This window comes from Lycium barbarum, chromosome 2, assembly GCF_019175385.1.
Source record: "Lycium barbarum isolate Lr01 chromosome 2, ASM1917538v2, whole genome shotgun sequence".
Classification (NCBI taxonomy): domain Eukaryota; kingdom Viridiplantae; phylum Streptophyta; class Magnoliopsida; order Solanales; family Solanaceae; genus Lycium; species Lycium barbarum.
In genome coordinates this window covers 112,159,695-112,176,396 of record NC_083338.1, presented here as the reverse complement: position 1 = coordinate 112,176,396, position 16,702 = coordinate 112,159,695, and the positions used below count along the sequence as shown (strand labels likewise).

General features: G+C 35.5%; 1 protein-coding gene and 1 long non-coding RNA gene across 3 annotated transcripts in view; one reads left to right on the top strand and one right to left on the bottom strand.

Moving 5' to 3' along the window:
- The first annotated feature begins 2,654 nt into the window (after nucleotides 1-2,654).
- LOC132626775 (uncharacterized) overlaps nucleotides 2,655-16,702 on the top strand; it is a 37,431-nt gene continuing 23,383 nt past the window's right edge. Inside the window, exon 1 of one of the 2 annotated variants that reach the window (XM_060341768.1) lies at nucleotides 2,655-5,017. The gene's annotated coding sequence lies outside the window, so the exon portion shown is untranslated. Of the gene's footprint in view, nucleotides 5,422-16,702 lie in introns of both variants that reach the window. The other variant, XM_060341767.1, reaches the window with a different exon arrangement.
- On the bottom strand, nucleotides 12,947-15,390 carry LOC132621330 (uncharacterized). The gene is made up of 3 exons (XR_009575498.1): nucleotides 14,906-15,390; nucleotides 14,235-14,282; nucleotides 12,947-13,302 (listed from the first exon to the last, which is right to left on the bottom strand). It is a non-coding gene; the product is annotated as an uncharacterized LOC132621330 (long non-coding RNA).

Below are 16,702 nucleotides of genomic sequence, written 5' to 3'. Positions count from 1 at the left end.
CACGTTCCGCAGCAAATACATTTGTGGATCGGGCCGAACGTTCCTCGGCACTAATATGTTATATATATGGATCGGGCCGTACGTTCCTCGGCACTATTATGTTACATATGAATTAGTTATGTGTAAACGTATATGATGACATACGCTGTTGGCACGCGCGGTCTGTGTTTGGAAGATACACATTTTGGCACTCTGGATGACCTACTTACTTTCTGTACTTCTTCTGACATATGGCATTGGTATATACGATTTGCATTATGAAAAATAAGTATTTTGGTATTCTGAAAGTGTACTTACTTCTGTACTGTTTCTTTCGATTATAATTTTGTTTGCTGTGTTCCATGCTTTACATACTCAGTACATATTCCGTACTGACCCCCTGTTATTCGGGGGCTGCGTTTCATGCCACGCAGGTACACCCAGATGAGCACAGGACATTGCTAGAAGATGCTTCAGCTGGATTGGCAACTCTATTTGCTCCTGGAGTGTTGCTGAGTCAGAGTATATGTACTGTGATTGTTTGTTCGAAGTTAGAGACTTTGCAGACAGAGTCGTGGGTTTAGTATGTCGGTTTTGTAAGCGGCTCCATCAGCCGATATGTCATTCTGTATGGTGTGTTAAACTCTATATGATTACAGATTTTGTCTAATTCGAAAACATCGATAAAAGAAAGATTCTGAAAGCTTACTATACCTTTCACTACTATTTGATTTCAGAGTCCGAGGAGATTATGTATGAAATAAGAGTCTTGGGTTCGCTCGATTCCGGATATGGGGTCGGGTACCCATCACACCCTAGCGGGATTAGGGTGTGACATAAAGTTAGACACTATGAGCCCGTTTGGATTGGCTTATAAGTTGCTTATAAGCTGTTTTCAGCTTTTTTGAGTGTTTGGCTGGCCAGCTTAAAGTCATTTTGTGCTTAAAATAAGCTCAAAAAAATAATTGGGTCCATTTGACTTAGCTTATCTAAAGCAGCTTATAAACTGAAAACAGCTTATAAGCCAAAAAAAAAATAAGTTAGACTACCCCAACTTATTAGCTTATAAGCATAAGCCCATCCAAACAGGCTCTATAAAGGTATGAGGGTAATTATTTTAAGTAAAATTTCATAAACAGCTACCTTTTAGCTTCTTCTAACAACCTATAACTACATGTTCTACATTTACAATTCGTAGCTAGAGGACCTATATTTAGCTAGTAAACGCGTCGACTTAAATATAGGATAAATATAACGAAAATACACACGCTGAGAAAACTGAAAGTGTTATATTTATGGAAACAAAATCTATTCCAATTTAAATTAAAATCAGTTTTTAATATTCCCTGATTCACGCAAATATCTTCCCATTCCATATCTGATCTCATATCTCATTCAAACAGCTAACAAATTAAAAAAAAAAATTGAATTAAAAAAGTACATTCATATTTTTAACCAAAAAAAAAAAAGGTTCAAAAACTAGTTCATTAAAAAACTTTGAAAAATAACAATATCAAACCAGTGAACAGAGCTTGTTTTAAACGACGAATATATATTTGAATTCATATGTTGAAATATCGAATTCAAGTTGAGTTCATAATTGAGGTAACAACGTTTTCACTGCAACTTTTTTATTTTTTTGATTTTTCTAAAATTTTGAAAAATATAGTCAAAATATATGAAAAATATATCTGAAATATAGTCAACAGAAACCAGAATAAGTAATATTTAACATAATAATCAAAATACAATTAAAATATAGCCAAAATATAGTCATAATTGAGTTCATAATTGAGGTAACAATGTTTTCACTCCAGCTTTTTTATTTTTTTTATTTTTCTGAAATTTTTCTAAATATAGTCAAAATATATGAAAAATATATCTGAAATATAGTCAACAGAAACCAGAATAAGTAATATTGAACATAATAATCAAAATACAATTAAAATATGGCCAAAATACATATGAAAAACAACTATTAAAATATCAATCCAAAACATTAGGAATTGAAAATTCGGGAAGTAACGAAAAAAAATGAAAATATAAGTTAAATACACAGTGAAACATAATAATCAGTATAGAATCTTACCTTTTTTGGGAATTAGATTTGAATTATGAGTGAAATTAATGAGTAGTTAATTAGAGATAAATACGGAAGTTGAACTATTGTAAAACTGATTTGAAATTGGAGGAAATTAAGGGATATTGGGCATAATGGCGTGTATTTAGGGGGATAGGAGAGATGGACGTTTTTTTTTTTTTTTGCTTAAATTTATGGGTGTGGGAAATTATCAGATGAGTGGTAAAAAAGTGATAGCTATAGGAAGTAAATATGTTATATTTTAGCTACTAAATATAATTATTGTAAAGTTTAGTTATGTTCCATAAATAGATAATAATGTAAGCTATGACAAGTAAATTTTACTTATTTTAATAGGTGTTATTCTTAATGGGTATTGTGAAGTAAATGTTTGGGTTGAATAGTTAATGCTAAATTTTCTGTAGATATAACCCGGTTCACCTATTGGAAAAGAAGGTTTAAATCCAAGTTATTGGGCCGATTTATAATTTTTAATTAAAAAATATTGTAGCTAATTATAGGTCCATCTTCCACATCTAATCTCTCTATATAAACCCTCTCTACCTCTCTGCAACGCACACCCCCGCCCCCTCTTCCCCCGTCCTTTTTGTCTCTTTTTTTCCTGTCTTCTATCTCTCCTCTCTTTCACTTTTGGAAAGATATTTAGACACATTAACATTCAACTTCATCTTCTTTCCCTCTTCCCTTATTAGTAATAACTTACTATATTAAAACCCCCATAAAAATCTGTATATATTATTGGAAGGTGGCGACTTGGTTGGACATCGCCAGTGTTTCAAACTTGGCACTATTGTTGCCCAGTGTAGGCATATTTCAATTCTTTTTAAAGATTGATATAGTAATTGTTGTTACGATGGAATGGTTGGTAGTTATAGTGTTTTTGTTCTGATGATGCCACAGATAATGTGTAAAAATGAGAAAAATAAGCCCGCGTTTAGCCATAAGAATTATTCACTTTATTCTGAATTTTTTTTTCACTTTTTTCGGAATCAGCGTTTGGCCATGAGAATTCCGAATAGAACTTGAAGTTGTATTCCGGAATACCAAAAACTCAAAAAACTTATTTTTTAAAAAAATTCACCTTTTTCACTTTTTTATTATTACATTTTACCAAAAACTACAATTTCAAAAACTATTGTCAAACACAATTCCAACTCCAACTCTAAAATTCCAAAAAAAAAAAATTGGTATCTATGGACAAACGGGGCTAAGTGTTTGAGGTGCGGTGTATACCTCTATTGTATATCAAGTATATTGTTTTTTGTATATACACAGTATATGATATACATTGTCGGAAAACGTGCAGGAAGAAGACCTATGTGATATACAATGATATACACAATATACAACATCATATAGATTGTTAGAAAATGTGTCGGGAATAGAACTTTCTGGCGACCTGCCATATTTTTTGCTATAAAAGACTACTAAAACTTTTGTGATTTTTTTTTGGGTTATTGAGGGGTTGTTGGGGAAGATATTTGGGATGGGGATGAGAAACAAACGTAAAGAAAGAGAGACAAAGTTATAGGAGTTACTTAATGGCAGTTTTTATGGGCTACATGCCCCAGTGGCAATTTTTAGCTAAGCATCTGTCAATTATCTTTAAAATTGTATGTAGGTATCAGTTTCCTTCCTTGACAAAAACATTGCACCATATAGCGTTGTTTGAGGCTGCTCTTTAACGTTTTCCCTTTCAAAGGTAAGTGGAAACATATGTTAGACACCTGATTTTTGATATCTCGTAATTTATTTTAATTATTCGGGGTCCTTGGATAATAAATAAAATAATTTTACACACTCCTAAAGACTCTTGATAATTTTACATAATTACCCAGGTCAACATTTTACTTCTATAAATTAATAGGGAAACCTTCAAGGCTCTATTAATCATTCAGAAATTTATCAGCATTTTATAAAATACTTTTATAATTTGTCAACAACAGATCCGTTTTAAACAATTGTTCATTTAATTAATCAAAGTCGAGAAATCAAATGAGAATGCAATTTATTTTATTTTTCATCCAAGGAATTTAAGTAGTTGAGAGAATTTACCATTATACCCCTCAAGCTTTAAATTATTATATGTTTGCATAATTATGTCGATTTTGACGAAATTGTTTTGAAATTAATTTTTAGTTTTAATTGTTGTATTCTTGCATAGATGACCACCTCATAATTAACCATTTCATGGTTCAAGATAGCTGAGGTCAATTTTTGCAAATTTTAAATTCCTAATGACTTTAATTGAAATGTCCAGACCATGGGCAAATTGATTAAGGTCATTAATGCAAATATGTCTTAATTGGTTAAATTAATACCAAGGTAAGGCTATATTTGCAATAATTAATTGCAAGGCTATTTCTGCAATTAATTACACTAGCAGGCTACAATTGCAACCCTCATTTAATTAAGGGTCAATTAAAGTGCCATATTTGCAAAACGAGTTTTAAAGTCGCATTTTAATTTAATTACACCTTTGTTGGACCACGTTTTAATTATTTGTTTTGTTGCGACTAGTCATTTTAAACACTAACCTATTTTTCTATAGTGCTCGTCTTACCCCTACGTGCATATATACATTCCATAAATGCTCGTATACGTGTACGATATACAAAATAGGCCCTCCTCATTTAAAATAAATGGCCGAGCCCAGTCCATAATGGACTTGACCCGACCCAAATGGGAGAAGTAAGTACTCCCTCCGCTTCAGTCAAACACACCCCTAGGAGGGGTCATGACTCTCTCTACAAGCTAGGGTTTCTTACAACCCTAGCGCCGCCCCATCCCTTCACCTCTCTTCACGTCCAATCGACGGCGTAGGGCCTAGAATATGCGCGTGAGACATGGTGTTGGCAGAAGAAAGGATGACACATTTAATTGCTTCATCCTTTTCGCGTTTTCTCCACTCAATCTCATCCAAACAGACACTTGAAGGTACAATCCAAGTGTTTTCACTTACTTTACTCCACTTTACAGTTGTTTTAATCGATTAGAGCCGTTGATTGTTGCTCTTCTTTGAATCTGAGCCCTCCATTGTAGATTTAAGCTTAAAGTTTGTGAAAACTGTGATATCCCACATTGTTTGTGAAGTGGTAGAAGTTATCTTTGGGGTTCTATTTGTATTGTGAAAAGAAGAAGAAGGAATCCGGATAAAAAAGCTTCCTACTTGATATCATTCGAGTTAAAAGCTTATTAGTTAAAATTCTAAAGGTTTTAAGGTTTTAAAAAACTTGTTCTCAGTACAAAATTTCCTCTTTTTTTTTTTGGTGGTGGTGGCTGGATTTGGAGTGGAAGAAGTTTTCAAATCCCTTCTTGATTCAAGTCTGCGTCTAAAAAAGGTAATCATTTACTTATTTAGTGTTTTTTTCTTTAATTTCTGTCTAGTTATAGTTAAGCTTTGCTCTATTTTATGTCTTAGTGGTATTGTGTAGTTTAATTTAGCTATATTTGCTCTGTGTTGAAGTTTCGGCTTGCTAGTCTAGGATGATGTAGTTTTTTTTTTAGTGATTTATGTATTTACCTGGAGTTTTTAAAACTGTGGCTTTGCTAGTTTTTATGTAGTCATATAGAATTTGGTTTGGCTGTTTGAGAGTTGAGTTTGTTTAATCTGCTTGCTTTGGGTCAGTGTTCCATTGGGTTCTAGCCTTAATCAATCATGCCATATTTTTAAATGTGCTTGCAAAAATCTGGTTCCCTTTTTATGAGATTAATCTACCATAGCGTTCAGTTTGCTTAAAGGCCTCCTTGCTCATATTAATTAGTGTACTCCATCCCACATAATGTTAGATGATCCTAAGTTGACTCATATTTATACAGTTGATAACCTAGTTCTGAATGGTATAGTCCTGAAAATCATTATAAGGCTTCCCCTGTCTGATCCTGATTAATATGCTTCATTCATGTTGATGTGTCAATAGCCTGCATTTGTATTATGAGTCTGTTACACATGATGTTGTCTGATTCCTTGCACTCCTTGTCTTTAAGCCTTGCTTTGATTGCCAGGTCTCCTGTACCTTCCCTGAGCTGTGCACCCATGACATAGTTTTTATCTTTGCTGATTTAGTCTTGCGATTTAAATCTAGCTCTGCCTTGAGACTATGTGTTTGGGAAAATTCAGTGATTGGTGTGCATCATGTCCATTATACTATTTTAGCATTAGCTTGAGTCTGCATTCATGTCTAGCATGCTATGGTTCACAATTCAAAGTTTCCTTCATCTGTTTACATGCAAAATAATAAAAAATAAAAAAATAAAAAGATTATAGTCCTATTTAGTTTATGTTTGATCATGGTTTAGAAATTTCTTTGGCTTGTCTACATGTTTAAAGGGGCCTAAAATCTGTGTAAAAATGTTACACCCCTCACTTTCAGAGCATGATCATGCCACGTACTTCACCGTAGTAATGGATTATCGGAGACGTCCCATGAAATTTTGGAAGGTATAAGCCATGGGAAGTACGTAACAATGAAGTAAAGGATGAATTACGATCTCGTAAGTCGTAGCCGGGAAGGACAACCTTGAAACACGAGAACATGACCATTACCAAGTATAATAAATGATAAATAGCATGTAAGGGGAGTTTTGGAAGATTTTGGGATCAAGAAAATCAAAGAAAATAAGTTTGTCGAAAATTTAAAAAAAAAAATTGTCAGAATTAAGGGCAGAATTTTGGGTCAAATTTGGAAGGACAAATCTCCAGGCATATGAGGAGTTTTAAGGTGTTTCAAAAGCCCAAAATGAAGTTCGTCGAGTCTAGTTTTCAACACAATAAACCGCTAATCGATACGACGTCGGAATAGAGAATTATGGACGTTACAACGTAGGCTGACAGAGCAGAAACAACACTGCTACAGTACTGCTACAGTGCACCGACTTTAGCACCTATATATGGGGTAAAACCCCCATTTTTCTGCACAAAAATTTTCCAAAAAATTCCAGAAAATTCAGCCAAATCAAGAGAGCTTATATATCACATAAAAGCGAGGATTTTGAGATATTTCAAGTTACGGAGTATTAATCGAGGTCCGGACAACGTGTAGTCACGATTATAGTTTTGTCTTGCGTTGGAATTGGCTTGGATTCAAAGTAAATATTGGAGATATTGTTATACCCTATTTTAACCGGAGTTAAAATTGTTTACAACATCCCAGTAATTTCGGGGTTAATTAAAGTTAAGGAGTCGCCACCTAATTATTTATGGTGAATTAGAAAACCTAAAGTTCATTAAAGTTATTTTTTTAAAGTTAACTCCGTTTTAATGTCTACGAAACTTAAAATTCTGGGTAAGAATTCAATTAGTCTAAAGGGAAGGTATTAGGTATCCTTTAAGACCCATTAACAATGGTTAACCGTCCGGACTTAGAGTTTAATCAAAGGCTAGTAAAAGTGTAAAATAAAAGTATTAACCTATAAGGTAGTTGATTTAAACTAAGAGTGGAAATTAGTGTTTAAAAGTGAAAGACAGTGACTAAAATGTGTTGTGGAGTTTCAAAAGGCCAGAATGAAATTTCAAAGGTGGTAATGTATGTGAATTTGGTGTGTAAGTAGCCAAAGGAGATTTAGGAATTGGGTATGTATCATCAATTTTTCGGATAACGGTGACCTTGTATTAGTACACGATTGTTTTACTTCAGATCCCTGTTTGATCCAGTTAATTGCAGACTCATCCAAACCTTCGGTAAACATTTTTTGTTTGTTGATTCTACATTTTCAGATATATCTTTTGTACTAAAGAATGGTAACAAAGAACAAAAGGACTCTTATTCTTCTTTGTATTGTTAGTCTCTTCTAACAGAAAACACATAATTAAAGATAAAAATCATTCCAACGCAAATAAAGTGAAAGCAAGCAGAAATGAATAAGATGACCCATAGCCATGTCCGGCTTCAACAGAAGGACAAAATCTCTTATGTAGTTTGTTGTTCAAGCAGTGCAAAGGCGAGGAAGAGTAAGGGTGTGCGGACTCCGCGTAATGGCAGTGTCGTTGAGTCTCACAATGAAACTCTTCGGCTCCGGTGTTCATGCAAAAGAAAAGAAGAGAAAAGAAAAAGGATTAGCAACGGGAGATTTAATTTCTCAACAAAGCACGATAAATGCCAACATACAATTAAAATGGAATGCACGTTCAGCCAAGTTCAGATATATATAGCGTACAACCTTAATTAAACAAATACAGCAGAATTACTTAAGGGAATAGACCCTTGTAAACAAAGTATGCAGGCAGGTTTTAGGAAGCACATTATGCAGGCAGGTTCTCTTTAGTCTAAATATCAGTTTTAGTAAAGGTGAGACCAAATGTGAAGCTAACTATTTTTTCCACATGTTTTATAGTGTCTAGCAACTTAGCAGATTAGAGGATGAGGCATGGATCAAAGCAGAACCATACTGATCGCATAAGCTTAGCACAATCATACTTAAGGTCACATCATATGAAATTAGTTACACACAACAAAGACTAACTGAAAGTAAGGCAAGAAGGTACAAATTATTCTTCTCTTTCCCAGTTTTGAAGATAAATAAGGGTAGGTTGATGTCACCAAAAGCATGGTTCATTGATTTAAAAAGGGAAATGATTCTAAAGAGGACCACACAGCAACATAGTATTCTATTTAACACTGAATAAGGCAACACATACTGTTGAAACTGTCAAGCACTCAAATGTATTCAAAGGAACAATTTAGCATTCGTTTAGATATGGATAGCTCCTCAAACTGATCCTGGACAATCAGATAGCCAGATGTATGTTAAGTGTAGCATCAACATGTGACAACAGTTCAAGCATAACTGAGCTTGTCTTTAGAGGCAGTAATCATGCACTTAGTAGCAACAAAAATTCCCAAAGGCAGCCATCAGCCCACCAGAGCACCCGAAGAACATTTGAGTTTTGACAATTCCCCATGTCATGTAATGAAAAGAAAGGTGGAGGAGGATTCCAAAAGAATGAGGCACAGAGGATGGCACAAACAATGTATAGACACAATTGGGTGAACCATAAAACAATTAACACACATAAACATAAATGCCAAGCCACGTGAGTTGAATTAATATGAGTTTGACAGCTAACCGATCATGCTCAAATGAATATGAACACATACCAATCAACCACTACACTAAGCATAACATATGAAAGTATTGACTAAAATTAAACCAAGATATGAATGCGCAAGTACTATCGACCATTAAACTGCAATTAACTAAACACAAAATACACACGAATCCTATCAAGCTACTAACTAAGACTAGATTAACTAACAACAGAACACACATAAACGAACTAAACTGACTGAAATGACAGACATGTGTGAACACATAAACATTTATATACTGAAATCAAAATAAACCAGACTAAAACATAAACGTGTAGGACTGTTAACTACTAAGTTGGAAAACTAAACTAAGACGTGAACATACGAACGTTATTAAAACCGAAGTTAAACTAATTAAAACATGAATGTGCATAATCATGCTAAGTTACTAAACTGCAACCCGACCAACTGAAACAACCAGCATGTATGAACACATAATCACTTCTTAAGCTATTAAAACTGGAATTAAACTAATTATTGTTTACCTTTTTCGAGTGCAGCGAACTGGACTCGATTCTCGAATATACACCCGAATTCGAAGTAGCGACAGTGTAACAAATGTTTTAATGTTTCGAAAGAATACTCGACAATATAGGTATTGAGGAAAATATTGATATTTTAGGGGAATCCGGCGGCTAAAAGAACCCGAAAACATAATCGAATTTGAACAAATCCCAAATTTAAAGTAGTAGTGGAAGGATAGAAATGTTGAGTGTGGTAAAGTATCCGGTGGTTCCAAAACGTCCCCCTTTCGGCTGAGGACATAAGATCGTATTTATAGGAGGTAAAGGCTAGGGTTTTCTATGGTTCGAATTGGGCGGCATTTCTGGTATAGGATTCAAATCGAGTCAAATGGACCGTTCAAATCTGAACGTTGAAAGTGTTTTTGAGCAGATGGTCACGTGATTTGATTCGGGTGTTACCCGAAGTGGACCGATCTTTCTGTTCTTTGTGAAGCTGTTGTGTTTTGAAGCGAGAATGGGAAACTCTTCCTCTTTCAACGACAGAAAACTTCGGGTAAAGCACATAGGGACGTTTTTTGTGTGAAAATGGTGTGGACAACACTGCTTTTGCTAAAGGTGATTAGGGTTTTTCTAGAAGTGGGGAGAGAGAGAGATGAAGAAGAGAGAGGACTGAAGTGCGGCGTTCTTTTTTGTTAGGGTTGGAAGATGAAAATGATAAGTGGGCTGGGTCGGGTCGGTTTGGAGGAGATGGGTTGATTTATTTAAACGGATAGTGGGCTTGACACATGGGTTGGTCTGAAATGGGTTGATGGCCGTTTGGGCTAATAATTTGGCTGAAATTGTTGATCCTTCCTCATCTATTTAATTATTTTTTGGGCTTCTAATTTAATAACTAGTACAATATATACTATGATAATTAGTGATTAATGTGTAGAAAATAAAGGACTTGATAAAGTATAATTAATTTAACGAGCACAAAATCCGAAAATAAAATGATGACGAACCATTTTGAAATTTGTGATAAAGTAATGCTAGTAATGTTGATAGTAAAATAGTGAAAATGAAAGTAACGATATTAAGAATAGTAGCAATAAAAATAATAGTGAAAATAAAGTGTTTAGTTCGTTAATAAATTTAGAAGCCTAAGGAAATGAATTGGAATAATGGAGGGACGAAATTGGGTGTCAACAGATGCCCCTCTTCGACCGGAGACGATGTAAGAGTTTTCGGGCGAAGAAGTTGACGTAGTAGCCAATTTTGTTCCGACCAGCAAATACGAACTTCCAAGAACTTGAGAAAATACAGGTTAGGAGAGTTGGTGGAAAATATTATGGGGGCAGAAGGAATTATAGCTGAACCCGTTTCGAGTTGCCTACATATCTCGGGTTCGCGAGAATCAAGTTGTATGTAGTTCGAAAGAAGCGGATCGATACTAACGCTACACTTTTGCCTCAGTGTCGAATTATGGTGAGACTGGGATATAGAAAAGGTTTACAAGATTGTGAAAAGAGTTGATTGAGTAGAGTTTTAGTGGTGGATATGAAAGATAAATTAATGTACGTGTCACGTGTTTGTGGACGTAAGCGGAATTGAATTCGAGAGTAGATCTGTGACCCTTGCCTGTGAGTTTGATATTCCTTTTCAGCAAATTTGCCCCAGTTCACTGCATAAGATAAAGTTCCACGTTGCGTTGTGTCTCTGTAGATTGTACTTTCTGTCAAAACTGAAATTCATGTCAGAATCATTAATAAAGTCCGGGTAAAGTTGAAAGTGTAAAACTTATAAGGAATGTAAAATGATAGTAGATATGAGTGTGAGAATGAGGATGAAGCCGTGTGGCTTATAATGAGGCAGTGTGGCCAAATGTTGTCTTTGGTTGTCTTCAGAGACTTGAATGAATGCGTGATGTTTATGCCGAAGATGTAATAATATCTCCAGTTGTATGTGTAGACTTTAATAATAATAGTAAGGCCTCCGGCTGTCTTCCGGGACTCGATGATAAATGATGTCTGTGGAATTTAAGGTAAAGTCATTAGAGTAGGCAATGCGAATGATAAAGTAATTGATAAAGTAGGGAGTAACGTAAGTGTGCAGCCGTTTGTCTTATGAAAATGAGGCTGTATAGCCAAATAATGTCTCCGGTTATTTTTGGAGACTCGATGGTAAATGATATGCTGATAAGGCCGTACAGCCAAACGATGTCTCCGGTTGTTTCGGGGACTCGATGATATCTGTGAAATTAAGGTAAAGTTATTAAAGTGAATGATAAGGTAATTGATGAAGTAGAAAGTGAAGTAAGAGTGCAGCCGTCTGGCTTATGAAAATGAGGCTGTATACCCATATGATATCTCCGGTTGTCTTCGGAGACTTGATGAAGATTCCCGTAAAGTCCGGGGTAAAGTCGTTAAAGTAGGTAAAGTGGATGATGAAGTAATGTGATAAAGTAGAGAGTAAAGTAAGTGTATAGCCGTTTGGCTTATGCAGATGAGGCTGTGTAGCCATGTGATGTCTCCGGTTTTCTTCGGAGACTTGATGAAGACTCCTGTAAAGTTCAGGGTAAAATCGTTAAAGTAGGTAAATGATGTCTCCAGTTGTCTTCGGAGACTTGATGAAGAATCCCGTAAAGTCCGGGGTAAAGTCGTTAAAGTAGGTAAAGTGAATGATGTCTCCGGTTGTCTTCGGAGACTTGATGAAAATTCCCGTAAAGTCCGGGGTAAAGTCGTTAAAGTAAAGTGAATGATGTCTCCGGTTGTCTTCGGAGAATTAATGAAGATTCCTGTAAAGTTTAGGGTAAAGTCGTAAAGTGAATGATGTCTCCGGTTGTCTTCGGAGGCTTAATGATAATTCCTGTAAAGTTCAGGATAAATTCGTTAAAGTTGGTAAAGTGAATGATAAGAATGTAGCCATTTGGCTTATGCATATGAGGCTGTATAGCCAAGTGATGCCCCCGGTTGTTTTCGGAGACTTAACGATAATTCCTGTAAAGTTCAGGATAAAGTCGTTAGAGTTGGTAAAGTGAACGATAAAATAATTGGTAAAGTAAAGTGATAGTGTAGCCGTTTGGCTAATGCGGAAGAGGTTGAATAGCCAAATGATGCCTCCGGTTGTGTCACGACCCAACCCCGCAGGCCGTGACTGGCGCCCTAGTTGGGCACCCAAACGTACTTATCCATATCGAATCACATACAAATAGCATATATGGCTATACCTGCAATATGCCGTCTCAAACTATATCATACTGTATCAGACACAATATATACATATACATATACATATACATATACATATACCGAAGAGCCGGCAAGGCTATCAAATACGTCAAAAGCCGACAAGGCTGTCAAATATATCAAAAGCCGACAAGGCTGTCAAATGGCACAACGGCCCAAAACACATATACAAACGCACGCCGACAAGGCTGCCATAACGAATAGAGTCATATAAACACAACTGAGCAGAAGTAGGCACACACACCCACAAATAAGTCTACAGACCTCTAAACAGACCAAACGAATCATATGGCGGGACAGGGCCCCGCCGTACCCCTGAACAAATACATATACACATAGCGAACAATTATATACCAAAATGTATGCTCTGAAATGAGAAGAGCACTCCAAACAGCAGAAGGGGATGTCCTAAACGGAAGGATCACCAAACTGTGCGTCTGTACCTGCGGGCATGAAACGCAGCCCCCGAAGAAAGGGGGTCAGTACGAAATATGTACTGAGTATGCAAAGCAGAATATACAGAAAACAAACCTGAGACATAAACGAAACAGAAGTGCCGAACATAAGTGCAAATCCAATCATATCAAAATGTTTAGTTTCAAATATGTAAGTCATGCATAGGGTACAGAAGAATATGGTCGCCCGCCCGTCGATGGCGCCATAACACAGCATAACACCAGAAAGTTTCAAATCTCCGTATCCCCGTCACGTATCACCTCACAACATAACGCCATACACAGCATAACACCAAATATAAGTGGAACCCGACCCTCTTTTGCGAGTAGCTCGGTGAACCATAAACACAGCATAACTCCGGAGTATATCAAAATGCGCACGATAACAGAACCGGCCCGGGACTCGGCGAAGGGAATAACAAAGTGCACGAATAGAGTCATGAGTAGTCATATGCATAAAATCATTATCATAAATTCAAACATAAGTAAAATGATCATACTTGAAAATCGAAATAATAGTCTTAACAAATTCCTTCAAAAGTTCCCGAATTACATAAAGGAAAGTCGCGGGACCCGCGGACAGGAATTTACCCAAGTCGGGCCCGCTCATGGAAAATGTACTCGTTATACGTTATGTAAACTTTTATAAAAATATATTGGAGCAATCCGAGCATTTATGTGAAAGGTATGGCCTTCAAAAATTTCGAAGTTACTTAAAGCGAACCTTTTTGCGCAAAGTTCGGAAAGCGATTATTTCAAATACATAAAGGTTTATATTTCATCAAATCATACATAAGAGTGCCAAGGGACATATACGGATCGTAAGATGCTCGGATTTCGAATTTAGAATTTCGTTAAGGCTTATAATCTAGCCTATACAAACTAAGACATGCCAAAAGAAAGAAGGTTGCCTTACATACCTGTCAGCGACTATTCATGAATCCTTTTCGCCTCGTCGCCCCTTTAGCCTATTTATAAAAGTAACGTTATCGTTAGTAACTATATTTTCTAGTCCACAATTCTATAACCCATTTCTTATTGAACCTATATTTTAGTTTATATATCCTCGTTTAGGGTTTTCTATTATCTAAAAATCTAGCGAAAATCCGGCAGCACTTCTCCTATAATTCGTATTCCAATCCAACTCCCAAACAGCTCACAATATATATATATACAATGTCGTCAACAACAACAACAATATTCACGAGCTGTATTCCAAAAATTCCATCCACAACAACTTTCTAAATTATTCCACATGATCATAAGCAACAACAACAATTACAATCTCCTTTAGCCCTTTTTGAACTCAAACATCAATACCAAAGAATATACACCAAGATAGCCCAATATATACTTTGTGTACTAACTTATATACTTCCTTCTTCCAAATTCTTAAGGCATATCAATACACGACAACATCATCTAATATCCATGTACAAGAAAACTATCTAATATCACAAGTTTTAAAACATGCCATAAGATCAATACAAGTTCTAGCATGACTTAAGCTCTTCTTTCAAAAATTCAACATCCATAGAGTTGTATAAAGACCAAACAATCTCAAGAACATGTAGGAGGAATGAAATCTTACCTCAATAATTGGAAGGAAAGCCTTACTAGCAAGCTTGACCTCTTAAAATTCTTGCTGGAAATTACAACTTTTCTTTATATAGGATGAAGTTACTAAGAGCTCCAAATGCACTACATCCATGAGCAGCTGCTACTAAGGGGTTTATTCAAGGATTATAAGAGTTGATAGAACGTTGCTGCCCCCAAACAGAAAATATTACGTTTCTTCTTCTAATACCTATACTGCTATTATAGAATCTGAAAATGACATTGCTTGCTGCCCTTTGTGGTAGCTGCATTGATACATATAGGTTTCATTGCTGCCTCCACTCCATTTGATGAATAGCTTAAATTCAAGATGAGCTGCCTTAAAAGAGTTGTTGTACGTTTATTCATCTTCAACGAGAATTGATAAAGTAAAGGTATAAGTTTAAAAGTAATTGTATTGCCATTACGTTGAACATGCTTGCTGCTAGCTTAAAGGAATAAGACTTTGCAAGTTGAAAACTCAACAAACTATGTTTCTTTTATTTATTGGAATGTGGGGCCCACCCTTAATGATTATAAATCATAAAACTATTTTAACACTGCCACCAAATATGTATATGAAGAATGAGTCATTTCTACCTTTATTCAATGTCTCCCAGTGGAAAGGGGTCTTTCCCACTTATCCATTTAATTTCAAAAAATAATTATGGTGCTGGACACTTAGCAAAAGATCAAATTTCCTTTCCTCTCAAAAACTAATTTTTTTTTTTTTTTTTTTTTTATAATAAATGGACCTAGAAGTACTACCTGAAACGTTTTGTTGTCTTCCACTCAAAGAAAATCCAAATGAATTATATCCTTTATTTTATATAGGAACAAGGATATGCCTCCACCTCATTAATCCACTACTTGGGTTTGTCCCCCTTAATTATTATCTCTTAATTGGTGACTAAAATATTTCTACGTAGCTGATATTAAGCCACCCCAAATTGGACCATATCTCATTATTAATAAATATCCACCATCCTAGTAAAATGAGCAACCATCATAATTAATTTCTTGATCATGGTTTACTTAAACATGAACCACTTTTAACACACTTCATATATTTATTATCATAATAATGCGGTATAACTCTAGTCCATAGCCTCTTTACACATACTCCAAATATTATTCTCAATCACCGTCGTCACACTTTTTTGTCTTAAATAATTTTAGGACTTCATTCTTTGTATACACCGAGCTCTTGATTTTCATCCTTGGATATGATCGAATTCTCCGGGCTCGAGTAGATTTGCTCCTGTCGGACGATTAAATTTTCTAGTCCAAAAATACGGGATGTAACAGGTTGTCTTCGGAGACTTAATGATAATTCCTGTAAAGTTCAGGATAAAGTGGTTAAAGTTGGTAAAGTGAATGATAAAGTAGAGAGTAAAGTCATAGTGTAGCCGTCTGGCTTATGTATATGAGGCTGTATAGCCGAATGATGCCCCCGGTTGTCTTCGGAGACTTAATGATAATTCTTGTAAAGTTCAGGATAAAGTCGTTAAAGTTGGTAAAGTAAATGATAAAATAATTGGTAGAGTAAAGTGATAGTGTAGCCGTTTCGCTGATGATGTTGATGGTATCATGATAGGCCAAACCTGATTTAATTCGCCTTCAATCTCGACAACCTACAAAAACAAGTATATTTGTTAATAAATTCATAAAGTTATTGTGATAAAAATAAAATCAAAGATAAAGTTGGAAATAAATCCGTTTGGCTTTTAGGGCAAGGCCAAAATGATGCTTTTCAACCATGATTGATAGACTTTACTGTTGGTCTCGCGGT